At 42.5% G+C, this 27999-nt stretch overlaps 1 long non-coding RNA gene across 4 annotated transcripts in view; it reads left to right on the plus strand.

Annotated features, from left to right (window-relative positions):
• Positions 1-27748, plus strand: part of LOC144339259 (uncharacterized) — a 41597-nt gene extending 13849 nt beyond the window's left edge. Inside the window, exons 3-6 of one of the 4 annotated variants that reach the window (XR_013414090.1) lie at positions 76-144; positions 682-791; positions 4237-21118; positions 22235-27748. This is a non-coding gene — a long non-coding RNA (uncharacterized LOC144339259). The other 3 variants (XR_013414089.1, XR_013414087.1, XR_013414093.1) reach the window with 3 other exon arrangements.
• Positions 27749-27999: the final 251 nt, after the last annotated feature.

Raw genomic sequence — 27999 nt, forward strand, 5'->3', positions numbered from 1 at the left:
TGGAGTAATCAGTCCATCCCTAAAGAAATCCGAAAATCAAATGAAATGAAAGGATTTTATTTCTGATTCTCATAGATCATCATCATCATCATCATCATCATCATCTCATCTTCATTGTCATCTCCATCATCATCATGGCCATGGGTGAGGCTCTTTTTTTCTTCATGCTTCCCTGTCATGTTCACATTTCATCATCACTAAGATGCCTGGGAGGAAGCCAGCCTCACCCATCACTTTAGCATGCATGTGCTCTGGTTGCCTGTGTTCAAATCTCGGCTCCTACACTGAGCAGCACTGTGAGCTTGCTTGGGCAAGTCATTTTGTTTCTCTGAGCCCTGATGTCCTCTGTAAAATGAGGCTGTTAAGAGAGATGCCCCATCAGGTTGTTGTGAGCATGAAATGAGAAGATGCAGATCCAGTGTGCAGCAGGGAACCTGGCTCAGAGGAGGCTACTTCTGCCCTTTCAGCCACTCTCTTTCCCTGTGCTCCCCTTTACTTCACTGCCCTCCTTCTTTGCAAGAGGTCCTGACCCTGCAGGAGGGCTTGCTGCCTCAGGGGTGGGGCCCACATCTCTAGGGCTGTGAACCCTAGAGATGGTGCTGGAACCAGGACTCAGACAGGGAGCAGCAAAGGGAACACTGTGACTGATGCTGTTCTCCAAATGCCTCCTTCCTCATCCAGATCCAAGGAGGCCCAGCGTGGGGCTGGCTGGTGACCAGACCAGGGACAGGGCGATGTCGAGGACCAGTGTCTTACCACACCCTCCCAATGTCACTGAGAGTAAAACCCAGGTCAGAAATCACCCCTTCAGACCCTTTCAGTGTGAGCAAGAAACCATGCCCCTCCACTCCCCCCGGACTTTGTGGGTACCCTGAGGCTTGCTCTTAAGTCACTGATTGTCCTCTGTCTCCACCGGTGGTGGGCTGATAAATGTTTGTCAATGAACTCTCCAGAAAAAAAAATGTATACGTGTCTGTACATACATAAATGGGTTATGTTTTACTGGTATTGAGGTTGTGTAGCAAATACACATCTTAAAATTTAAATAATAATAAGATATACAATACCCATTGTAAATTCCACACAGACAATTGGCCTACAGTATACTTTTACTCATTTTTGCCAGCTTCTTGAATTAGCCGATCTGTAGTTGCAATTTAACAATGATTTGACAAAAGTAGACTGTGAATATATGGTTGCTTCGTTTCCCATTTAGTGAAGAGGCCTCTCAGTTCATCAAATGAATGAGTGTAGTTCTGTCATGAACATTGGTTGATGTTTTCATTTATATTAATGAATAAGATGAAAGTGAAACAATGAAGACACAGTCAAAACTCCACTCCATCACAGTGACATGAATGACTTCTTTGCTGAATCAGGTATCAGTTTTTGAATAGTGAAAGAATATTTCCTTTTTTTCCATTCACAAGGTAATGGCCACAGACAGGACATACCTTAATGTTTAATCTGCATTATTAACATTTTCTCCATCCCTTTCTTAAGCCTAGGGTTTAGACAATCAACAAAACAAAAAATCAAGCTCCAATTTATAGTGTTTTTCAATTTCCATGATGTAAATGCACATGCTATGACTAATTTCAAGCTACTATTGTGAAATCACTAATGTGTAGCTGGAAAGATATGCACAGTAGCACACCACTATGTGATATTTCTACCATACAGATACATTATATGTAAATAACTTCAAGAGCATAGATAATAGTAAGAGGTAGAAAAATAATTGGGAACTGATGAATTTTGAGTATTTCTTTGTTTTTTTTTTTTTTTCTTGAGACCAGGTCTCACTCTGGCACCCAGGCTGGAGTGCAGTGGTACAATCACAGCTTGACTTCCCAGGCACAAGAGATCCTCCCACCTCATCTGGAACAACAGGCATGCACCACCACACCCAGAAAAATTAAAAAAAATTTTTTTAGAGGTGGGGTCTCCATATGTTGCTCAGACTGGTCTCGAACTCCTGAGCTCAAGCGATCCTCCCACATTGGCCTCCCAAAGTGCTGGGATTACAAGTATGAGCCACGGTACCTGGCCAACCCTTTTTAAAAATATAATGTGTTTACTTGTAAATTAAAATAATTTAGCTTTTAATAATGACTGTTTAGCCACTGAATCACAAGGTTTCCAGAAATTTAACAATTGGCTCTTGCAAGCTGGTATGAACTGGCTCCAGCATACCACTGAGGCTCTCCCCAGTCTGACTGATTCCTCCGGCTGGGCAGGTCTTTATCTTTCTCTGGTCACATGCTTAGTGCATTGTCTGCCACTCTGGTAGCCTTCCATAAATACGTGCTAATGAAAGAATGACTTGCATTATTTGTGTGCCATCTGTCCTAGTCTGTAAGCTCTTAGAAAGAAGGACCAGGTTATAGTCATATTTAAATTCTCAGGACACCCAGGGCTTGGCACATAGTAGGTATTCAATAAATTGATGAATGACCGAGTTTACATCCTAGGGAGTATCTTAAATGCTTTGTCTGGGAGCAGAAATGAACTGCAAGTGCCACAAGTAGAATGTTACAAAGGGTGGGACATGATGAATCAAACGGTGGGCAAGTAATGTATCTCTGGTTGCTATTTCTATCCCACTCTTCCCTGGGATCAGCTCATATCACTGCCTGCATTAGTTATCTATTGCTGCCTAACAAATCACCACACTCTTAATAGTTTAAAACAACACATATTTGGCCTGGTGCGGTGGCTCATGCCTGTAATCCCAGCACTTTGTGGGGCCGAGGTGGGTGGATCACAAGGTCAGGAGATCGAGATCATCCTGGCTAACACGGTGAAACCCCATCTCTACTAAAAACACACACAAAAAAATTAGCCGGGTGTGGTGGTGGGCACCTGTAGTCCCAGCTACTTGGGAGGCTAAGCCAGGAGAATGGTGTGAACCCAGAAGGTGGAGCTTGCAGTGAACAGAGATTGTGCCACTGCACTCCAGCCTGGGTGACAGAGCGAGACTCTATCTCAAACAAAGAAACAAAAACAACAACACATACTTATTCTCTCACAGCCTCTGTGAGCCAGGAGTCCAGGTCCATCTTCACTAGGCTTTCTGCTTGGTGCCTCACAAGGCTGTGATCAAGGCATTCATTTGGTAGCATTCTTATCTGGAGACTTGACTGGGGACTAATTCACTTTCAAGTTTATTTGTTTTGTGGTATGACTGAGACTGTCATGCATTCCTGTGGTTGTGTGACTGAGGCCCTCAGATGTCTGCTGGCTGTTGGCTGGAGGCTGTCCCCAGGTCCTGGAGGCTGTGACCCTAGTTCCTTGCCATGGAGACTTCCTTAGCATGGCTGCTTACTTCATCAGGCCAGCAAGGACAATCTCTTTCCCTTCAGGGAGGGCATAGTCTCTCTTCTAAGATTCACTAGATTCACTAGATTAAGTAGATTAAGTAATTATGATTCACTAGGTTAAGTCAGGCCCACTGAGGATAATCTCTCTGTTGAGGAACTCCACATAAACTGATATGGGCCATTAAATTAGCAAAATCTCTTCATGTTTGCTATATTCTATTGCTTAGAAGCAAGTCACAGTTTCCACCCACACTCAGGGGAAGGGATGATACTGGATGTGAACACCAAGTGGCAGAGATCCCTGGAGGTCACCTGAAGGTCTTCTGGTTACACTGCTTTGTATCCCTGTCCCCACCCTGCCACAGAGTATATGTAGCTTTAGCTCTTGAGTAGAGTCAGCCAGTGACCGTGGCGTTCCCTCACTTCAGGACATTTTGCATTCCCCTTGTTGAGTGGTTGATCTCTATAATTTTGGTATTTATCTAATGCTGATGTTGGATGTGTGGGAGGAGCCAAGTGGTTCTCTTAATGCCAAGATGTCTAGTAAATCCAAGTTCTTTTGTACTTATGGAGCAGGTGCTGAGTGTGCTAAGACATCAAGAGGCCTCAGAGAAAAAGAAGAAATCTCCAAAACAAACACCCCAGGCTTAGAAAAAATTAAGGTCAGAGTGGCAGGTAGAGTCCTCCCCTTGATTTTATCTGGAGTGCCACGGTGATGAGAGGGGGTTTTGGAATGATGCAAAGCAATGGAAAAGTGGGCTCAATGACTTGAATGGATCTTTGAAATGCACTCTGATATCAGGAAGGCAGGGGATGTCCATCATCTTATTTCCATGGGGCCACCGGAAAGGCCTCCTAGTATCAGTGAAATTGTCCATACTGTGAATTCAATTTGTTTGAATTTTTTTAATAGCAAAACCCTCCAACCTTAAGGAAGTACAAACCTGAAAAGCGGGATCCTGGTGTCACTCACAACTACAAAATTGAGGAGTTTGCCTCTTCATCCGTTTCCACAGTGAGTACTTCTTGATCCCCAACTATGTGTCAGGACTCATGGGAGGTATCAGCAATAGAATAGAAAACAAACTGACTTCCTGGAGTTCCCAGTCCAGGAGGAAGCCAACAAAGGACTTATGCAACAAAAGTATTACCCAAAGTGAAAAGAGCTTTGAAGAAGACAAAGTGAAAAAAAGAAGAATCCCAGCACTTTGGGAGGCCGAGTCAGGCGGATCACCTGAGGCTGGGAGTTCAAGACCAGCCTGACCAACATGGAGAAACTCCGTCTCTGTTAATAATACAAAAAATTAGCACGCCTGTAATCCCAGCTACTCAGGAGGCTGAGGTAGGAGAATTGCTGGAACCTAGGAGGCGGAGGTTGTGGTGAACTGAGATCGCGCCACTATGCTCCAGCCTGGGCAACAAGAGCAAAACTCCGTCTCAAAAAAAAAAAAAAGAAGAAGAAAATAATATAGGCAGTGTTACTTTAGATGGCATAGCCTGGGGAAGTCTTTAAGATAAGAGACATTGAAGTTGAGACCTGAACAATGAGAAGACACCAGCCCTTCCAGGAGGAGGGACTCTAGGAGTATGCAAGTCCCAGAGCAGGAGAGCACTTGGTGTGATTGGGGTCCCATGAGTGAGGGGAGCAGGACCACACAATGTCGATATATTTGAAACATAGGACAGACAGCATGTGATGGATTGGAATTGGAAGATAAGAGGAAGGTGAGTATCATGAATGACTCTTAGATTTTCACTTGAGGACTGAGTGGAGCCAGAGACGGAGACCTCGCGCATTCCCCCACAACCTTCCTTTGGTGTGAACCCTTCGTGCGCTGGTATAGCATAATTCACTGGTACACAGGCTCCCCTCTTCTTCCACGAAAAGCCCTGGTTCACAGCGTTTGTTGATTCTGTGCTGTAAATACTCTCACCACAGCCAACTTCAAACTATAAACCCGTTCTCAAGAATCCTGAAGAGGTCGCAATCAGGTCTTGTGAGCTGGCAGCAGTCAGCCCCAGCAAAACAAACCAGGGCAGGGTCTCAGCATATCCTCTCTTGGGAATGATTCACCAGGCGGTGGTTTTGAGCCCCAGAGAGCTCCTTCTCTTCCTTGTCACCTCTCTGCCTCCGTTTCTTCCTATTTTCCTGCAGTCACCTCAGGTGGCAGCCTCAATGAAAAACACACCATCTCACTGCTGATTGCTGTCAGGGAGCTGTTGCCTAGGTTTAACGACAATTATCTAATTACTTATTAGGAGCCCATTCCAGAAAAAGCTGATAGATAAAGTGGTGCAATTAACTGGTCTTTGTAAAGCATTTAGGAAAACTCATCCTGTCATAGAAGCCTTAATCTAGAGAGCAGTCTAGGGGAATCTGTTGTAAATGAAAAGAAGTGTGGAGGAATTGCCTCCCAGGATTAGGCAGAGAGCCTGCACCACCCAATCCTGTTCATGTGAATTCCCTTGAACAATGCTCCTTTAGAACCTCGGCCTCAATGTGTTCCATGTTAGACCCGTCCGCATTTCCCTCAAAACAGTTTCTCTTAGGATTTTTGCATTCCCATGGAGGACACTGTCATTATCCTGGGCTCTGAAGCTCACCACCTGGGAGGCAAATGTGACCCAGCCCTCTCTCTCGTCCCCTGCATTCCAATCAGTAGATTCGAGTAGATTCCAAGTTGTGGCATTTCTCACACCTGCTTCTTTTTTTTTTTTTTTTTTTTTTTTTTTTTTTGAGACGGAGTCTTGCTCTGTCACCCAGGCTGGAGTGCAGTGGCCGGATCTCAGCTCACTGCAAGCTCCGCCTCCCGGGTTTACGCCATTCTCCTGCCTCAGCCTCCCGAGTAGCTGGGACTACAGGTGCCCGCCACCTCGCCCGGCTATTTTTTTGTATTTTTTAGTAGAGACGGGGTTTCACCGTGTTAGCCGGGATCGTCTCTCGATCTCCTGACCTCATGATCCGCCCGTCTCGGCCTCCCAAAGTGCTGGGATTACAGGCTTGAGCCACCGCGCCCGGCCTCACACCTGCTTCTTTATAGTCGTCCTCATCGTCATTCTCAGGTCTTGGAGTCTCCAGCATCTGTCGTCTGGTCTATCTCCCCATCTAACCCATTCTCTGAGACAGAGCAGCCCAGATTCCCTTCCTGGCCTGTAAGGCCCTGGCAGGCACCCACCCTTCTGACATTATCTCACACCACTGGCCACTGATGCTCTTGCTCCAGCCAGGAGAGGTATCCCCCTCCTCCAAGGTGCTGTGTTCTCTTTCGCTTTTGTATTTTTGTTTATTCCTGCAAGAAACATGCTTTCCTATTGGATTAGTTAGGATCAGGTAGATTATCTGGTGGTAACAAATTAACACCCAAATCTCAGTGACTTAACACAGGATGGTTTGTGTCTCATTCTTGTGAGGGGCAATGTGGTTCGAGTGGTCCTTCTTCAAGTGACTACTTCTCCAGCCAAGGTCACTGCTGCAAAGGAAGAAGGGATGGAGGAGGCACCTGGACCTTAATGGGATCAGCCCGGGAGTGGCCCCTGTCTCTTTCTATTGGCCAGAATTGGTCACGTGGCCCTACGCTAACTGTATGGGGAGGCTGGGTAGTGTAGAGGAGCATGTGGAACGCTGGGTGGGCACTGCTGCTCGGTGCCACATAGTTCTCCTCTTCTGACCCATTCTTCAGGTCTCTGTGAGAAGTCACTTCCTCCAGGAAGTCCTCCCAGCCCCCAGCACTGGGTTCAGGTTTCCTCCTATGTGTGTTCTATGCACACCCTCACCTTGAATGATCTGGCTGGCTCTGGTCCCCTCCTCATCCCGGGGCTCTGTGAAAGCAGGGACTGGGTCTATCTCCTGCTTGGGGCTGCCTCCCCTCAGTGCTCAGCATGGTGCCTGCCACACTGCAGGGCCCAATGACTCCTCCTTGAGTGGATGGTCATTTCCTACCTAGCCTTCAGAACTCTCTAGAATCTGGACTAATTCCATTACTTCTCCCTGCCCCTCTGCACCCAGTTGCTCTGGATTTTAGGCATTTTGTGTATAGTATGATGGGAAGTTTTCAGACTTTTGGTGGGGCAGCTCCAAATCTGATCACCAGTTTCAGTGTTTACTTGTTACAGGGCCCGAGGCAGCTTGCTTCATTGCATTGTGCCTCAGTTTCCTCATCTGTGAAATGGATTCCATGAGACCTATTAATTGTGCAAGTTCAATAAAAATGCTCTTAAAATGCATTATTATAGAACATGGCAAATATCATACTTCACTGATTCTCAAGTGCATTTTCTTTTTTTCACCTTTTAACATATCTGAAATTGGGATTCATCTTACCATAACTATTAAAAGAGCACGGTGTCATTGTTCAATTAGTAGTATTTATTTTTTCTCAGTGGGACATAATTGTGTGTTTTATATTCCATGACATATGAATTAACAGGTGATCATTAATTACTATCATTTTGCCTCTGTAAATGACTTCCACCTCCTATACATTTTAATTTGCAGACACTTCTCCTACCCTTCCAAGCTTTTTGACTAAAATAAATGTGAAAATTCAAGACCAGGATGGCTTCCCCATCACATCTTATAAGGGAAAAGGTCTTGCAAGTTTTGCCTGTTTCCTCATCCAAGACGCCCCCTTGCTCCTGTCTCATGTACATTTTCTCTCTTTCTTTTGAATTTCTCCCAGTGTGAGAACTAACCAGGGTCTACCTGGGATATTATTAAAAAGTACTTTACTAAAATTAACCTCATCTAATTTTTGAGTGCTGATGATGTGCTGGGCACTATGCTATGCCCTTACTTGTACAACTCACACAATCCCCACAACCTATGAGAAAAGCATTATTTCTAAAATGAGGAAACTGAGGCACAGAGAGGTTTGGTAACAGATGAGAAGACACACAGCCAGCAAATGGAGGACCCAGGATTAATTGGGCTCTTTATAATGGGAGATGGCACTAAGCAGCCTCTGGTATACGTTTTGCTTTGTCTTTGGGGTGTTTATAACACAAGGACCACCACACAGCAGGTGCTCAAAATATCCTTGCTAGCGAATGGAAGAGGCCACTTGGTTAGGCACTTGGGTACTGTTAGCAATGTAAATCCTCAGTTCTCATTCTCCTACTGAATGCCCTGTTACATTCCTCTGATCTTTGCCCAGAGAGAAAGATTCTATTGCTTTATTCACAGCCCCTGCCTTTCCCAAAGCCATCCTGCTCTAACATTCCCACTGTTATCTTCTGAATAAGTCCCCGCCCACTGCTTGTGTATGATCACATCATATCTCAGCCACTCGGCTCTGTGCAACCCATCCAGCTGTCTCAGAAGCATCTCCATGATGGCAGCTGGTGTTTTGGAGGTTTGCCCAATAGCACAACAAAGGAAGAGTACGCTCTGAGTTTCTGAAAACACTGAAGCATACCCTTCACTGCTCCCTGCCCCAACATGTGCCAGTTGCTGCCTCTGAAAGTCAGACTGATGCAGCCCCCGGGGCTGCTGAGAAAGTGGATTTTCTTATCTGTGGCCTCTGGACATGCACATGTGAGCGAGCCATGAGCAGGGAGAGGATGCTTACAGAGCTTGGGAGATGGTGCCAGATTCTTTCCTTGGGTGGCAAGGGGACCATGTGGGGGTGTTGGTGCATTTATTAAAATGTGGCCTCCAACGCCAAGTCCAATGGGGGCTCAGATGAAGCCCACTCTGCTGCAAGTGACTTTGGCTTAGTACAGATGAGGTCTTGGGGAAGAAGGAAATAGAGGGGATAAGCATTAAAAAATACCTTTGCCGTGAATGGTGGGAGCAAGGTGGTGAAGGTACCAAAGGCGACAGTCCCAGGGCTTTAGGTCACACTGGAGCTAGAGCCCTGGGTGACCCATTGCCTGAACATGCTGTGGGATTGAGCCTGTGCCTCCACTGGCCAAATCTCTGGGCCCGAGCAGAGGCAGCACTGTACTCACCTTCTCTTCTGCTAGTCCCTTCTTTCCTCACTTGCTTCATGGTCTTCCCTAGCCATTTCTACATGCAGTTTCTGTAGGGGAAAGGCAGCTGTGGTAGGTCCTTGGGGCAGTTTGTGGGTTTAACTTTGGCTGAAGTCTCCTGCTCTAGGCTGAGCCTCATGAGTTTATAATTTAGGGTTCAAGAGGGAATGTGCCTCCTACTCTCTAGGTGTTTCTGATTCCCAGAGGTGTTCCTGTGGAAGCTGGACAAACTCTGGAAGATACAGAGAGAATTCCTGGAGCTGCTGGGGAATTGGGAGATAATGGAGGGAATGAGATGGACTCTGGGTTCCTGAAAACTCTGACCTTCTATTTATCCGTCTGTCAATCAATCCACACATGGATGGTTTTTCATCAATCTAAAGTGGAGATGAGTGTTCCCTGCCTTACCTTCCTTGTTAGGTGTTGCCTTTGACTACTCTGATTTGTCTCCTTTACATTTGATACCATCCCTCTCTCCTATCCAAGTTAAGTTCTGTGGTTACCATTTCAATTCTCAGAGCTTTTGTCATGTGCAATCTGGTGAAGAGTTAGAGAGATAGCTGGAGAAGAAAAGGAGAAGGACATAGCTGGAAAGGCTGAGTTGAAATCAGATTCAAAGGGCTGGAGGTGAGTGAAGGTGGAGGTGGGAGAGAGGAAAAAATTCCTTGAGGTTAGGAGTGGAGAAAATTTGGGAAGTGTGGTCTAGAGAGGCTGCTGCTGGGCGTGAGAAAATTAAGGAGAAGAGCAGAGAGGACTTGAGGGATATTACCTTTATCATGTTTCCTGAAAAACTCAAGTAAAAATTGGAATTCTTTTAAAGTTTTCTTTTAGAGATTGGACTACACTTATTTGAACATGACTGCAGAGACTGGGCCAGGGAGGCTCCTGAATATATTAGAGTTATAAAGCATTCATTGTCTCAACCATGCCGGACTCTGTGCTAGGGACTGAGGGAACAAATAGGATTAAGAGGTAATTTATGCCCTGGAGGAGCTCATGGAATGCAATGATTCTGTGAGATTGTCATTCTAAGATTGTAATATTTCAGAATTTCACTTTGCTGAAAGTCTCAACCCCAACATGTGGGAAGTATACTTCCAGCACTTGAGTCGGGGGGCAGAATGTCTTGGAGAAGGCAGTCTGTGTCTCCTCCTCCTTCCTTCTCTTAGGAAGGGCCTTCTCTGGGTAGGTTCTAGGACCAAAGTCCAGTTGCCTTTGGGAGGATCCCTATCTGCCAACTCAGAAGATAGCTGTGATCATGCCACTGCATTCCAGCCTGGGTGACAGAGTGAGACCCTGTCTCAAAAAAAAAAAAAAAAAAAAAAAAGGAGGAAAAAAGACTCAAGAGAGTGTAAATTGTACATACATAAGCCTTCTGATTGGGATATTCCCTCAATTGATATTTCTACTGAACAACATTTCTTATCAAGGTCTCGGGCTTAGTTAAGCTAACAAGCCATTACCCTTCAACAGAGACTTTGAACATTGATTCTAGTCAATGAACCTGCATAACTACAAGGCATTCTGTCCCCTGACTTAAGGGCTAGAAGTATACTTCTCAGCCCACATGTTGGGCTTGAGAATTTCAGCAAAATGGAATTCTGAAATATTACAATCTTAGAATGACTCAGAAGATACATTTTCCTGGAACAAAAAGCTTGGTGTGGTAGACCCATCACCCTGACTCCATTTCTGGTCTTTGTCCAGCTTTGTTCTCACTCTTGGCCCTACTCTGTAGACAAACTTGGGCACTAGAGCAATGCTTGAAATGTGTTTCAGAGTCCAACTGTGGCCTAAATCCCCAAAGACAGCTATGTAGATTCATTGACTAGGATCAATGTTCAAAGTTTCTGCTGAAGGGTAATGTTTGTTAGCTTAACTAAGCCCCAGACCTTGATAAGAAATGTTGTTCAGTGGAAATATCAATTGAGGGAATATCCCAATCAGAAGGCTTATGCATATACAATTTACTCACACTCTCTTGAGTCTTTTTTTTTTTTATTTGAGACAGGGTTTCACTCTGTCACCCAGGCTGGAATGCGGTGGCATGACCACAACTCACTGCAGCCTCAGCCTCCCGGGCTCAGGTGATTCCTCCACCTCAGGCTCCTGAGTAGCTGGGACTACAGGCACCCACCGCCATGACTGGCTAATTTTTGTATTTTTTGTAAGGACAGGTGAGGCAGGAAAATAAGGTCTAGAGGCAGGGAACATAAGGCTGATTCACACTTCAGCTTTAACAGGAAATATCCTCTCCATAGGGCATACTCTAAGTAAATAACTTTGTAACTTTACTTCATCCTCTTACTTTACATAGGATGTACCCCAAGTAGAGGGTATTTAAATTCACAAAAACTCTGTAACAGGCCTTTTGAGCCCCTATGCTCAGGCCCGCTACCACACTGTAGAGCTTACTTTCATTTTCAGTAAACCCCTTCATTCCTTCCTTTTATTGGCATCTTCTTCAGCGCCTGAAGATGAAGCTTTAATTGCCTTTAAGATTTAGCAGGACATGGTGTCTTTTGTAGACCCAGGAGTCAAAGCCCTGTAACTCAATGTCACAAGGACTTTAAAAACACATACAGGAAGATACATGGATATAATAGCCTCAATTAAAATTTTTTTCTCTCAGTTTGTTTTTTCCTAAGCAAACCAAAGCTTAATAATGATACAACAACTTGATCATATGAAAGTTTTTGTTTTTGTTTTTAAAAATAAATCCTCTTATTGTGACTTCCACTGATCATTTATGACATGCTTGGACTTTGTGGTTTGTCCTGAACATCCCTCCTTAAACAGTCGTTTTATTTTAGGACTAAATTTACCATACAAGATTTTTTCTCATAGAAAATTATTTCTCTCTAAGCTTTCTAACCACAAAAAGTCTCTTTATTTTTATAACTTTATTTACATCTTTTTTATTTCTTGATTCCTTTTACTTTGTTTTATACATGACCTTTAAATAAGGTTTGAATTAGACAAAAAATGTTCACCTTTTTTGAAAGGACGCACTTTTTTTTTTTAAAGAATGTTTTCCTAAGATTATATTTTATTGGAAAATATCTAAACAATGAAATGAAATATCTATTATTTAATTTAACTTTAGATTCTAAATTATAATAAATTTATCTACATGTATTTATCCTATTACATTTACCTAATTATTTTGTTTTAATTGTTTACCTGTATTATTTAAGAAAACTGCTATAGTCATCATTTAAAGTTATGAAACCACCATTGCAAAATTTTAACTGAGACAGTGAAAAAGATTTGACTTAACTGACTCCATCTTGCTTTTAACCTCCGAGCTGTCCTTGTTCATTCCTCGGCGTAGGCCAAACTAACTTTGGGATGGACTTAATTTATAGTTTAGCTTTGAAACAAAGAGGATAACAGTCCTTTCCCAAAACAAACCTCCTTACTGCCTGGGGACTACACTGCCTAAAGCCACAGGATTAGAAGTTATGGTAATCTTATTAAATTCAAGATGCAGCTATTTTCATTAAACCAATATCAATGCCCTATTTATTAAAAATTAAACAAGCAAAGATCATCCTTTTTGGGGCTGGGTTTATAATTTTGTAACCCCTATACCAAATTTTGACATCTTATAGTATTTGGCAGGGATAAGTATGAAATTGCTTGATTAATAAATGCAAACAAAAATTTATGCTGGAAATTCTTAAGACATTTCTAATATTACTTTACCAATTAGTTATTAAATATTTTACTTAAGTTACGTAAACTTGAAAAAGCATTTGACTAATCTTTTTCTTTTTTAATACCTGATTTAAGCACTTTTATTTTATTTTTTTAAAGCCAACTAGTTAGAGCTCTTTTATAGATTTTTAGTAGTGAAACATTGTGTACACAACACATAAATACATAGATATATTAGGCATGCCAGTAGAAGTACATCTTGTAGATTCATAAAAACCTTTTTTTTCCTTAGACTTTCAGATTGTTGATAACCTGTTTCACAACCCTGAGCAGTAGTCATCTAATTTGCATATCAAAGGAAACAACTCAGGTGAAAATCAAATAGCAAAATTTACATTATAAGGTGCAGAGAGAAGAAGTTTAGTGTGTTAGAGGGAGATTAAAACTTATTTAATTGTCAATTAAACATAAAATTGTAGAAATGATAAAGGCCTTTTAAATACACACACACACACACACACACACACAGAAGATTCTATAGCTTTTACTTCAGAACTTTTAGCCATGAGATACATACAAATTCACTGGCTTGCAAAAAGAACTTGTTGGATCTAAACAGTGGTTTTTATCTTAATAGAAAAATAACAGCAGGTTTAGAGCAGGCGGAAAATAAAAAATAGATTAAAAAGGACTTAGGAATTCTATAGTTTGCAGATCGACCTTACGGCTCTTTTTCCTTAATGTAAACGTGCACAAAGGCCATATTATTTCCATATTATATAAGATTTGACAAGTAGAGGCACCATAAAACCTATGGAGTGCTCGAAAGGGAGTCATTCTTGTTTTCTCTTCATTCTTAGATCATTTGTTTCCCACCTTTTTTTTTTTTTCCTTAAAAGCTGCGGCCTAGGATTTTTGTGTGGTGGATCCATGTGTGCTTCTGGTGGGCAGGACTCCACAGTGTGTCACCACTGAGTGGTTTCCACCCTCTTTGTGTCTTGTTTCTCTCTCCAGAGGTCTATGACCTCAGGCAGAGAGGACTCAAAATGCTGGGTGATCAGCCTTTATATGTGTTTCCTGGACAAGCCAGTTTAAAAATTAATTTTTGTTGGGGATTTTCCTGCATGGCAGCTGCACATCATAGGGGATCAATCCCCCAGACACTCCCACGAGGCCTTCAGACACCTAGGGCACCTTTCGGCTGTGGGGAGCAAATGCCCTTTCTCTTCAGAGCTGAGAAAACTCAGTCACTCATTAACGTATGAAAACAACAGTTCAGTTCCTCATGCAAATGTGCACAGACAAACTGAATTAAGATTAAATTTGGGAGAAAAAGCAATAGAGAAGACTCTTTAGAATGCATCTCCAAACTAGAATTAGGGTCCTTAAACAACAAATTCCTACAAGAGAAAAGTAAAAAACCAGCCAAGATCACTTCCTGTAAACTGTATTCGGCCACCTGTTACTTTGTAGCTCTCGTGTGCCATTATACATGCCAAGGTCAAATCCTCTCACAGTGCCAAGTCATCTCTGGAACCCCAAAGCCAAAAAAGTCAGGTCATGAAATACAGAAAAACAGCTTTAGACCTGAAAGAAATATGTCCTTGACTCTTGAAACTCCCCAAAGAGAACAGAACACCCCAAAAGGAGATGAGTGGTGCCTTTGTTCTGAATTCTTTAAAAGGGTTTCAAGTCATTAGACTCCTTCTCTAAATTTTCTGGTACTGCAGATGGCAAAAGGCGAAAGGAGATATAGGGTGGAAGGAAAGTAAATGAAAGATTTTTTTTTTTTAAGGCAGGAAGCAAACACAGTAACTAAACACATGTTTTGGTTTTTTTTCCTCTTTTACAGCTGTGAGGAATTTTAGCCAAATTAGACAGGCCCTGTTTCCCATAATTTGGAATTCTCACTTGGATTTGACCAAGTCAGGTAGAGTTGGTCAAATCTGATGGGAGAAAGACCAGAACAAACAACAAAAAACCCCCAACAATATGATCACTGAGCGCTCTAATGGCAAGGAGAAATTCAGTCCAGCTGGCTGTTAATCTTAACTTTAGCCAAGACAAACTCCAATTCAGTTACTAAGACCCAGGGATGGATCTTAGGCTGAAGACTTCTCTCCACCATCCTAGAAGCAAGAAAAAAACCTCGTCTTCCCTGTTGGAAGTGAGCTCAAACTCTATAAAGGAGTTACCTGCCTTCCACCGTCAGGGAAGCAGGAAAAAACTTGCCTTCCTTGTGGAAGCAAGTAAAACTCCAGAAGAAAGAGGAGTTGTATAGCAAAATAAACTTTAGATCTTGACCAGATTTTGAGAGATCAGGGATTCCCTGAAGGGGGTGCTCTCAGACCTCAGCAAATTGTCCTATTGGTTTCAGCCATAAAGTTAGCTCATGCTGGTACCAAGCACCACAGGAAATTTGTCAAAGGTCAGGAGCATCTCCACTCAGAATGCCCCCGTGATTACCAAATGTGAACCCCCAAAATTTGAGACAGGTCTCAGTTAACTTAGGTTTATTTTGCCAAGGTTGAGGACGAGTGCCCATGACACAGCCTCAGGAAGTCCTGAGGACATGTGTCCAAGGTGGTCGGGGCACAGCTTGGTTTTATACATTTTAGGGAGACATGAGACATCAATCAATATATATAAGAAGTACATTGGATCTGTCTAGAAAGGGGAGGACAACTTGAAGCAAGGAGGGGGCTTCCAAGTCACAGAGAGACAAATGGTTGCACTCTTTTGAGTTTCTGATAAGCCTTTTCAAGGGAGGCAATCAGAATATGCGTCTATCTCAGTGAGCAGGATGACTTTAAATAGAAAGGCAGGCAAGTTTGCCCTGAGCAGTTCCCGGCTTGACTTTTCCCTTTAGCTTAGTAATTTTGGGGCCCCAAGATTTTCCTTTTACACCTACTTCTGCTCACACCCACAAAACACGAAAAACAAATGTTTGCGAGGATGCTTTTCTTAGAGCTGGCCGGTTTTAAGGTTATAGGGAATGATTGCCAAATACATTTCTGTCCTAGTTTCCTTATGCCAAGCCTGTGTTTTATTGCTGGGTGTACTTTCTTCACACACAGTCCCTACCTTTATCAGGAGTAAGGGTTATCCAGGTTTTCACAAAGGCTTAGCTTTCTGCCCTTGGTGCCAGTGCCCGCCTTTGTTTATGGAGCTGAAGCAGGACTAGGCAGGGGGGAATCAGAGATATTTGGACAAGAGGAGGGTTTCATTTTGGCTATTTTTTAAAAGGCTGAATGCTTCCTGAGAGATGGGAGACTTCAAAGGCCTGATGTTCTGGCTAAAAGCAGTAGGTGAAACTCCCTTTCTGTGGCCTGCTGAGGAAATGCCAATGCACTCAGTTGCTCCTGTCATCTTTCTCCCTCCCTCTGCCCCTCACCATGCAGGGCACCAACACTGGGTCCAAGGTCCCTGATGCAAATTCATTTTATTGTATATTTTGGGGTCTGATCACCACTGGTTTCTCCTCTCCACCTAGGAAAATCCTAGATGGTGTCTTTTTCCGATAGAAGGCTGTTTCATCTACATTGAAAATCTGTTGTTTGGTGTACCCACCTTTGTCAGAGGCATGTGAACCAGAGAAACTCAATCTTAAACAGGAGCTGGGAAAAATGAGGGTGAAGCCTACTGGGTCTCATTCCCAGACGGTTAAGGCATTCTAAGTCACAGGATGAGATAGGAGGTCAGCACAAAATACAGGTCATAAAGACCTTGCTGATAAAACAGGTTGCAGTAAAAGAACCGACCAAAGCCAAAATGGCCACAAGAGTGTCTTCTGGTCATCCTCACTGCTACACTCCCACCAGTGCCATGACAGTTTACAAATGTCGTGGCAACAACAGGAAATTACCCTATATGGTCTAAAAAGGGGGGGCATGAATAATCCACCCCTTGTTTAGCATATAATCAAGATATAACCATAAAAATAGGCAACCAGCAGCTCTTGGTGCTACTCTGTCTATGGAGTAGCCATTCTTTTATTCCTTTAGTTTCTTAATAAACTTGCTTTCACTTTGGACTGCGGACTCACCCTGAATTCTTTCTTGTGCGAGATCTAAGAACCCTTTCCTGGGGTCTGGATTGGGACCCTTTTCCTATAACATATTTCTTTGTTCTGTAACACCTTCTTCAGTGATCTCAGCTGGATCTTCTAGATAACTTGCTGCAGCTTCTTCATCAGCACTTGCTGTCTCACTGTGTATTTTTATGTTACAGAGACAGCTTCTCTCCTTAAACCTCAGGAATCAAACTTTGCTATATTCCAACTTTTCTTCTGCAATTTTCTCACCTGTCTCAGCCTTCATAGAATTGAAGAGAGTTAGGGCCTTGCTCTGGATTAGCCTTTGGCTTAGGGAATATTTGATCTTCTATCCAGATCCCTCAAACTTTCTCCTTATCAGCAGTAAAGGTGTTTTGCTATCTTATCATTCATGTTCACTGGAGTAGCACTTCCAATTTCCTCCAAGAACTTTTACTTTGCATCTACCACTTGCCTACCACTAGGCCCAAGAGGCCTAGCTTTTGGCCTGCCTCGGCTTTTGATATGCCTTTCTCATTAAGTTTAATCATGTCTAGCTTTTGGTAAAACGTTAGAGATGTGCAACTTTTTCTTTCACTTTAACACTGAGAGTCCATAGTAGGGTTATGAATTGGCCTCATGTTAATATTGTGTGTCTCAGGGAATAGGGAGGCCTAAGGAGAGGGAGAGAGATGGGTGAACGACTGGTTGGTGACACAGTCAGAACACACACATTTATTAAGTTTGCCATCTTATATATGTGGTGCCCCAAAACAATTACAATAGTAATGTCAAAGATCACAGACCACAGATCACCATAAGAGACATAATAATAATGAAAGAATTTTAAATATTGAGAGAATTACCAGAATGAGACGCAGAGACACAAAGTGAATACATGCATTGGAAAAATGGCGCTGACAGACTTGCTTGCCACGAAATCTTGAGTTTGTAAGAAACACAATATCTGTGAAGTACAATAAAATGAGGTATGCCTGTTGGCTCAGCAATAAAAAGAAAGAAACTGTGGCTACACGCAACAACTTGGATGGACCTCAAGAATATTACGCTGAGAGAAAAAAGCCATTCTCAAAAGGTTATGCATACTTATATTTATGTAACACTCTACAAATGACAATAATACAGGAATGGAGCGCTTGGTGGGTTAGGAGTTGGGGAGGCTGTGACTATAAAGGGAGGGGGGAGGCAGTTTTTTTGTGGCGATGGAGCCCTTCTGTATCCTGATTGTGGTGGTGATTGCACAAATCTGTACACGTGATAACATTTCATAATTCTATACACAGAAAGCTGTGTCAAAACTGATGGAACCCAAGTAAGAGTTCAGAAAATAGTGAACCATTGTGATTTTTTGTTTTTTTGAGACAGGGTCTCACTCTGTTTGCCCAGGCTGGAGTATAGTGGCATGAACATGGCTCACTGCAGCCTCAATCTCCCAGGTTCAAATGATCCTACCAGCTCAGCCTCCTGAGTGGCTGGGACTACAGACGTACACCACCTTTAATTTTTTTTTGTAGAGACAGGGTCTCACTATGTTGCCCAGGCTGGTCTCAAACTCCTGGATGCAAGTGATCCTCCTGCCTTGGCCTCCCAAAGTGCTGGGATTACAGGCCTGAGCCACCATGCCTGGCCCACTATTGTGAATTTTTTGTTAATGTACTGTGGTTATGTTAAATGTCATTATTAAAAAAAGCTGTGTGAAGGGTATATGAGAACTTTCTGTACTGTTTTTACAATTTCTTGTGAGTATTAAAAGTTTTTTCAAGATAAACGGTAAAAAAAAAACCAAACAAATAAAACTCCAAAACAAAACAAAACACGCCCCCTGCCCGCCCAGTCTTCTCACTCCACAGCTTGAGCTCTGTCTCCTTTGCGTGATGTTCCTTACGTCATGCCGCATTGTTTGCCTTCATAAAACCAGAGCTCAAAAGGAGGAGAAACCAACATTTTGGCAAAAACAGTGTTTCTCAAAGGGTGTCTGTTAAACACTGATTCAGTAGGATTTGTTAGGGAGCAATAAATATTCTGTGTCCAAGCACATTCAGGAAATCCTGGGTTAAACAGTTTTCTTTACTGAAAGACTTAGGATATGAATGTATGTTGTGGATCTCTAAGGGGAGGCTAAAGAATATGGCAACTCCTTAGGTGTTTGTCCATAGAATCTTTTGTTTTCTCCTCTGAGTATCCCAAGAGACTAGAGATCCATGTGCTTGGGAAACATTGAGCCAACACATTCATCGGAGAAGAGAAAAGCAAGGAGCTGTGGATTAGTTTCACTTTGGAGTTGGGTGTCGAGCTTCAGGCCTTGGCTCTGCCTAACCTTTTGCAATGTACTTAGTGTAATAACTTACGGGAGACATGCTGGAAAGAAAGAGGTCAATCTTCATGGTGCGAAGGTCTGATTTTCATTTTTTTGATTCTCCACTTTCAGTAATGACTTTGGAGAGAGTTCTTCTTCCTCCTCTGCTCTATCTTTAGGGTTGGAGGCCCCATTCCTCATCTGACAGCGGGCCTGGATGGATGGAGAATAATTGACAATCCACACTGGGAGGTGAGCAGGAGATGATGGGCCTTTGGGGACATAGGTCATGAGGAAGCAGATCCAGGAGGAACATTCTCTGACTACAGGGTTGGCCAGCCATGCAGTGAACTCTAAGTTTATAAGACATTTGCTCATGAGGAGTGAAACCCAGGGGTAGAGGAGAGGGTCTGAGTAGACTGAAGAAGTCACCCCAAATATTATCTTTATGTGGGCTTTTTATGGTTATAACATTTCTAGTGCATTAGTTACCTATTTTTGCATAACAAATTACCTCCAAACTTAGTGGTTTAAAACAGCAATACATTTTGTTATCTCACAGTTTCTCTTGGTCAGGAATTTGGGAATGATTTAGCTGAGTGGTTCTGGGTTCTGGTCTCTCATGAGGCTGCAGTCTTCTGGAGATTTGTTTGGGGCTGGAGGATCTGATTCCAAGATGTTGCACCCACATGGATTGCACATTCATGTTGGCTGTTGGCAAAAAACCCCTCAGTTCCTCACCAAGTGGACTTCAGATAAAGTTGCCTGAGTGTTCTCACAACATGGCAGCTGGCTGCTTCCAGAGCAAGTGATCCAAGACAGAAAGAGCAAAGTGGAAGCTGCAATGTCTTTTGTGATGTAGTCTTAGGAGTCACACTTTATCATTTCTGCAATACCCTGTTGGTTACATAGATCAGCCCTATTCATTCCTATTGAATGTGAGAAGGGGGATATATATATAATGGCATATATTTCAGAATGAAAGAATCATTGGGAGCCATCTTGAAAGTCTGCTACTACAAGTAACCTATAAGAGAAAGAAATTGTTGAATGAGCATCCTTAAGTGGGGTGATACGCATTCTTAAATGGCTAAAAGCATGAACATTTTTAAAAGACTATTACTCTTTTTTTTTCCATAAGGAGCATAATGCTAGGGTCTCAATTTGCCCATTCTTTCAACAAATATTTGTTGAGCACCTATGTTGTGCCACCAGTTTGCTTAGGATCTTTGCACTGGGAGCCCTGCTAGAGAAACATATTGCAGTTGCATAGTCAGAAACCAGACAGACAAGACCAGGAAGAAGTACTGCCTTGATTCATACCCACACCTGAATATTTGTCATTCATCATAATAATAAGTAGGGGCCTCAAGTAATTGCACTGGCCTGAACAGCACTTCTACCCTTTGTTTGTTGGTTGGATAATGACTTCATTTCATGTGCTCTAGTAAACCGATTGACTGTCCTCTCTCACCTCTTTCTCTGATCATAATTCTTTCTGTTCCCATTTCATTCAGAGACATGTGCCCTCCAAACCACACTCCCCACACTTATCAAAGCCAAATAGCTTCCTGATGCCTTCCCCATATTTCTAAAAGCAAGCTCCTCTTACCTTACACAGAGAGACTAAGTTGAACAGGAAACTTAATTAATACACAATTTATCTTTTCCTTCAGGTTATTTATTTCTCAGTCAAAACTCTTGGTTGCCTGCAAGAAATGGATGCTGGCCCTGTTAAGCATAAGAGAATTTATTGGAAGGACACGAGAGTTCTCAGCATTGATAGGTGGCTTGAAAACCAAACTTAGGAAAGAGGTGAGAACCAAGGGCTTTTTCTAGTGCCAGGCACCAGTGTGCCACTGCGGCCACTGTGATAAAGCACCTTCAGTTGATCCTCTTGCCCTTGCTTCACACCTATAATATTCAAAGTTTTAGGAAATAACATCCAATTGGCTTGGCCTAGGCTCTGGGTTTCATGGGTGGGAAGTAGCAAGACCTGACTCATTTTGTTGTCAACAACAGCAAGAAAAGGAAGGTAGGAAGGAAGGAAGGAAGGAAGGAAGAAAGGACAGAGGAAGGAAGGAAGGAAGGAAAGCAGGAAGGAAGGAAAGCAGGAAGGAAGGATGAGAAAGAGAAAGAAAAAGGGCAAATGTTTCTACACATTTACTAAATGACTCTTGATGATATGTTTCCAAGTCATTCAAACGGAACCTTTCCATTACCCAAGGAAGAGTCAATTACTTCTTACTCCTCAGGATCCACGCAAGGCTTGTATTTTCCATAAACAAGCCCCCCAAATTGGCAAACACTCACAAGAAGTGCTTCAATTGGATAATCTGTTAATTTACCAATAATCATCTTTGAATGCCATTTATTACAGAAAATTAGATGAATTTAGCTTGAACAGAAAAATATTGATTGCCGCCCTCTGAATTTTTAATATGAGTGTTTGATTTATAAATTAATCCTTAATTTTGTTAATTAGAGCAAAGAGGCAGTCTCCAAACCTGGGCTATGGTGCTGAGCATTATTGTAACTTTCATCCGCAATTTTAGTTATTAATGATTTATTAAAATGAATTTCTTCTCTGGTTCAGGTTTCGTGTCTTGCTCTAGCAAGCAGCCTCATGCTTGCCAGGTTTGTGGTGGTGTTTTTATAATTCTTTCTTCAGTCTTTCATTCTCAACCTACTTGCCCATTTTGGCTGGCTTTATTCCAAGCATTTTTCCAGAGGGTTAACCTGGTTGACCTCTACTTTGCCCCAGGATCCTCTAACATCCTTCAAAAGAGTGTTGGGTTTTAGATGACTCAAAGGGCCTCTGATTGTCCAAATCTCTATCCCCAAAACCTAGACCCCGCTTGGTAAGTAGCAGAAGCACAGGTAATTACTGGATTGACATGCACTCACCTGCACACCTTTTAAACTTCACAGGAACCAGACCCAGTCCACAGCCCAAGCAGGTAAATTGGATTGGGCTACGCTATGCCTCTTGCCGGTGATCATTTTAGGCATTACCATGTGCCAACATTCTGAGCAGTAAGACATCAGGAGAAGCTGCTAAGGTAGGGGGCAAGAGGAGACACTTCCGTAAAAATTTAACTGCTGAAAAAAAGAAACTAAAGAAAGAAATAGTCCCTTTACCCCATACACACATTTTTTTTTTTTTTTTGGCAGAAAAATGATTGTCAATGATTGAAAGAGTGAGAAAGTGAATAGATCCTGTCTTAGTTTGTTTGGGTTTCTATAACAAAATACCATAACTGGGGAGCTTATAAGCAACAGAAAATTATTTCTCACAGTTCTGGAGGCTGGAAAAGTCCAAAATCAAGAGGCCAGCAGATTCAATGTCTGGTGAGAGACCATATTCAGGTTCATAGATGGCACCTTCTTGCTGTGTCCTCATATGGTGGAAGAGATAAGAGGTCTTTCTTGGGCCTCTTTTGTAAGGGCCCTAATCCCATTCATGAGGGCTCTGCCCTAATTACCTAATTACTTCCCAAAGCCTCCCCATCCCATTCCCCCAGCCAATACCATCACCTTGGGGGTTAGAATTTCAACATATGAATTTTGGAAAAGCACAAACATTCAGACCACAGCAAATGCTTTCAGTTTTTTAAGGATCTTCCACCATGAGTATCCTGCTTCGTTTTTTAAATCACCCTGAGAAATGGAGAAAATATAGTCTGGTTGATTCATGCTTAGGTCCTGGAGTTAAATAGAATCCTATCTTTTCCATTAGCTAGCTGTGGTGATGTGAAAGTTAATTTACCTCTCTGATCCTCTGTTTCTTTATCAATAAAATAGGAACAAAAAGATTCCCTATTTCATGGAGCTTACTTTGTGGTTGCCCTGTGAAGAGGGCAGGATCCACCTCCCCCAACCCCGAATTTGTTCAAATGTTGAAACTGATGATGTCACAAGTGCACCAAAAGGGGAGGAAAATATTTTTTACTCAGTTCATGAGTCTTTTTGGGAGGGTTTTGGAGGCACCCAAGTTGGTCTGAAAATGGCTCAAAGTGGCAAGTGCCTTTGGTTTTTATTGCGGATAGAAGATGGGGCTGGGGTTTGAGTTCCCAAAATCACACAGGGGTTTGCACAGGTTGAATTTCCCCCCTGGTACCAAGGGAGGGAGTATTTGGGCTTTCTTATCAGCTTGCCCAGATGTGGGGCAAAAAGAACAGGAATGGTGGAAGCTTGAAAACTGTCAGTGGTCAAACATAAAAAGTGACATCCAACTATTATAGAGTTGCTATGAGAAAATATCTGTCTAAAGCACTTAGCTCAGTGTAGGGCTATAGTAAGTGGTTAATAAACAAATTATTAATGTCATGATTGATTTAATCCTTTTAAGAAGCTTTTGCATCTATGACCTCATTTCCTCTGTATATTAACCCAAGAAATTGAGAGATCTGATCAGAGGTAGATCTGGTACAATGAAAGCACCCAGTGAATGGTTGCTTCTGGCATCGCTATCACCATTCCCATCATCATCATCATTGTCAACTTGGTCATTATCACCATCACAACCATCACCACCACCACCATCATCACCAGCTTCATCATCAGCATCATCATAAGAATCACATCACCACCACAGTTACTTTTGCCACAATCATCATGAGCATCACCAATACCATGACTGCCATCACTACCACCAGTGTCGCATTGTTGTTACCATCATGATCATCATTATCACCATTGCCTTCATCACAATCTCCACCATCATCATCACTATCTAAGATTTCTCTTAGATTATCCACCATTTTGTGTAAAAAGTAAAGTAGAGGTTCCTCTTCAAAGAGACTTTCTTCCCTAATTAGGAATAAATAGTAACTTCTCTTAGAAGCAAAATTTATTCAAAGAACTTTGCTATCATTCTTAGATATCTGCTAGCCATAATAAAGAAATCAATGTGCTTTGTGTTCTTACCTCTCACAATTTAGCCTAAATATTTGCCCTGGCATGCTTATACTGGTCTAAGCAAGCATTAGGTCATAGCCTGTTCCTCTTCCTTATTTGGAGGTGTTTTTACCTTTCTCAGCATTCTATAAGTTACTTCCTCCTTCCTTTGTTCTCCTCTGCCTTTGCCTCTTTAGAAAGTTCTAAGTTGCTAGCCAATCAGGACAAATACAGAATGTGAGGTTCCATTCCAGCCAATGGAAACAGGACACAGCAATAGGGTAGATGCGTCAGGTTATAAATAACCTAATGGCCCACCAGCATCCATTCCTGCAGCAATTAGCTAAGACTGGAAGGTGGGCCATGTTCCCTTCAGGCCACCTTGCCCATTCGTCATGGACTGAAAGAAAACTTCCTTTGAAAAGGGGTTGGGGGAGTTTCCCTGGAGGTGTTCAGGCAAGGAGGAAATGACCCTTAGAGGAAATGATGGGCCTCTCTACTGCTGTTAATGGCTAAATAAATACACTGGAGTTGGCTCACGGCTGCAGTAACCACATCTCACCTGAGGAACCTGTTGGCCACAATGGAGGCTCTGTCATATGTGTAATGCCTAGACACCCACATAGATCAGTCCCAAAAAGGTGTTGCAATGAAAACGAACACAGCAAACATCACCGAAAGTGCTTTTACAAATAACTCAGCTCCTTTATTTGTATGATTTTGAGCACTGGGATGATGACACTCTTCACCGATATTCTTGAAATCCTGTTTTATAAACCTGTGCCATTCACTCTCTCGTGACCCGGTTCTCTACACCTACCTCTTTCCACACACACAAAACCAAAGCCTCCTTCAGCCTCCTCCCTGACTGCCTCCTGTTATCTTGCCTCTCTTTTCCTCTTCATTCTCCCATCACGAAAGCCAGAGAACCCATGTGGCTGGGCCAGGCCCTCCTCGGATGGTGGAGTCAGGAAATGGGTTGTGATGGTTAATTTTATGTGTCAAGTTGGATGGGTCACAGTGCCCAGATAACTGTTCAAACGTTATTCTGGATGTTTTTGTGATGGTGTCTTTTTGGATTAGATTTACATTTAAATCGGTGGACCTTAAGTAAAGCAGATTACCCTCCCTAATGTGGATGGGCCTCATTTAGTCATTTGAAGGCTTTATGGAACAAAGATCGATTTCCCCTGCCCAAAAAGGATTCTGCCAGCAGGCTGCCTTGGAGCTCACTGCAACTCTTTCCTGGACCTCGAGCCTGTGGCCTACCCTGGAGATTTTAGGCTTACCAGGCCTCTGCAATAACGTGAGCCAGTTTCTGAAATTAAATCTCTCCCTCTATACACACACATCCTGCTGCTTCTGCTTCTCTGGAGAGCCCTGACTAATACATGGCCCAAGCCTGAATTCTCTTTTGTGGGCAGGGGACAGGGAAGTCTGGGAATACATCTATATTTAATTTTAATGACATCACAGGTAGATTCTGGAAACTGACTTTTTTTTTTTCCCCTCCGCAGGTTCAGATCATATTTTCTGCTTAGAGCAGATTCCTTCTTGGGCAGACATTGAGCACACAGCCAGCTGCAGGGGCACCAGAGACATTGTGTCCTTTCTACTTTTCATGTCCTGATCCCATAATAACCTCTGAGGCCCCAGTCAGTGGTTCTTTTTTTTGAAATGGAGTTTCGCTCTTTTGCCCAGGCTGGAGTGCAGTGGCGCAATCTCGGCTCACTGCAACCTCCACCCACCAGGTTTAAGCGATTCTCCTGCCTCAGCCTCCCAAGTAGCTGGGATTATAGGCGTCTGCCAGCATGCCCAGCTAATTTTTGTTTTTTTTTAGTAGAGGAGGGGTTTCGCCATGTTGGCCAGGCTGGTCTTAAACTCCTGGCCTCAGGTGATTCACCTGCCTCGGCCTCCCAAAGTGCTAGGATTACAGGCATGAGCCACCATGCCCTGCCCAATAAGTAGTTTTTAATAAGAGTGATTTTGCCCCCTTTGGGTACATTTGGAATGTCTGGAGACATTTTTGATGATCACATCTGGGAGGTGGATAGTGTTACCAGCATCTGGTGAGCAGAGGCCAGGGATGCTGCTATATATCCTAGTACAGGACAATCCCACTGCCACTCCCTAATGAAGAATTATCTTGCTCAAAATGTCAGAGGCACTTGAACCAGAGTGACTTCATGTTGATTAGGGACTCAGTAAAATGAAGCTGAGACCTGCTGGGCTGTATCCTCAGGAGGTTACGCATTCTTAGTCACAGGATGATAGGAGGTCACAAGATACAGGTCACAAAGACTCCACTGTTAAAACAGGATGCAATAAAGAAGCTGCCAAAATTCGCCAAAACCAAGATGGCAGCAAAAGTGACCTCTGGTCTTTCTCACTGCTCATTATATGCTAATTATAATGTATTAACATGCTAAAAGACACTCCTACCATCACCATGACAGTTTACAAATGCCATGGCAACATCCAGAAGTTACCCTATATGGTCTAAAAGGAAGAGGAACCCTCCATTCTGGGAAATCCCTGCGACTTTCCTGGAAAACTCATGAATAATCCACCATTTGTTTAGCATATAATCGAGAAATAACCATAAAAATAGCCAACCAGGAGCCCTCAGTGCTGCTCTGTTGATGGAGTAGTCATTCTTTTATTCTTTTGCTTTCTTAATAAACTTTCTTTCACTCTACTCTGTGGACTTGCCCCAAATTCTTGTGTGGGATCCAAAAACTCTCTCTTGGGGTCTGGATCAGATCCCCTTTCCCGTTACAAAAATGTCAAAAGTGCCAAGGTTGAGAAACCCTAATTAAGGTAATTAATACATAAAAAAGACCTTCCTTTCAATCCTACCTTCCAAAAAATTCACACACACTCTGTCTTTCCTTCTCTTTCTCTTTCTAAGATCACTTTGTAAGCTGAGAGAATTATGACAGAAACTGGAGCGACAGCATTTTATTTCACTGTATCTCTGTTCTCTAACGCCTCAGTGCTCCCAGCCCCAGGCCTCTTGTGTCCCAGCATAAAATCTGTGAGATTTAAACATATACCATGAGATGCCTTATAAAGCATACAGAATATGATCTGACAAGGTCCTTTGACAATGCCCTCTTTTGCACAAAATCTTCAGGCAGTAATTCAATTTTGAGGCTTTTCTCCTATGAAAATAGGTGTGTGACACTACCCAGGCCCCGGACTGAAGCACAATCTTTGGCACTGGGCATTTTTTTTTCTGGGTAATGGATTTTGTTTCACCAAAAATAAGCATTAAAAGACTTCTAAGGTGACACCATTGTGCTTACTGATTTTTTTTTTTTTTTTTGCTTTGGAAAATGTGAGATGTTGCTGCATAATAATAATAATCATGAACTTTAGGTTTATTCTGGGGTTAATGAATTATTATAGTGCAGTGAAAAATTATTCTCCAATAAATGTTGAATTCCATTTTTTCTGAAACCTCTCTCTCTTTTTCATATGTTTGGTGTTTTTGTCTTTTCCATTAAAGATGTGCAGATTTCAGAGGAATGGGATTTGTCTGTGTTTTCTTTGCCTGCTTCTGACTCTTAAAAAAATCCCATGTTAATTATTAGGTTGCATTGGGGAAAAGAAATGATATTCAGTAGCTCTCCTATTCCTTAATAAGAGATTCTTGGTGAACTTAGTGGGAACTTATTTTTGTGGGGCTAACAAGCTTTAAAAAATTGGCCTTTCTACAAAATTCTCAAGTTCAACCTGATGGATTATAAGGCTTCTATCACCAATGTCAATCCTTCTTATATGGATGATTTATG

This window comes from Macaca mulatta, chromosome 2 (genome assembly GCF_049350105.2).
Source record: "Macaca mulatta isolate MMU2019108-1 chromosome 2, T2T-MMU8v2.0, whole genome shotgun sequence".
Lineage (NCBI taxonomy): Eukaryota > Metazoa > Chordata > Mammalia > Primates > Cercopithecidae > Macaca > Macaca mulatta.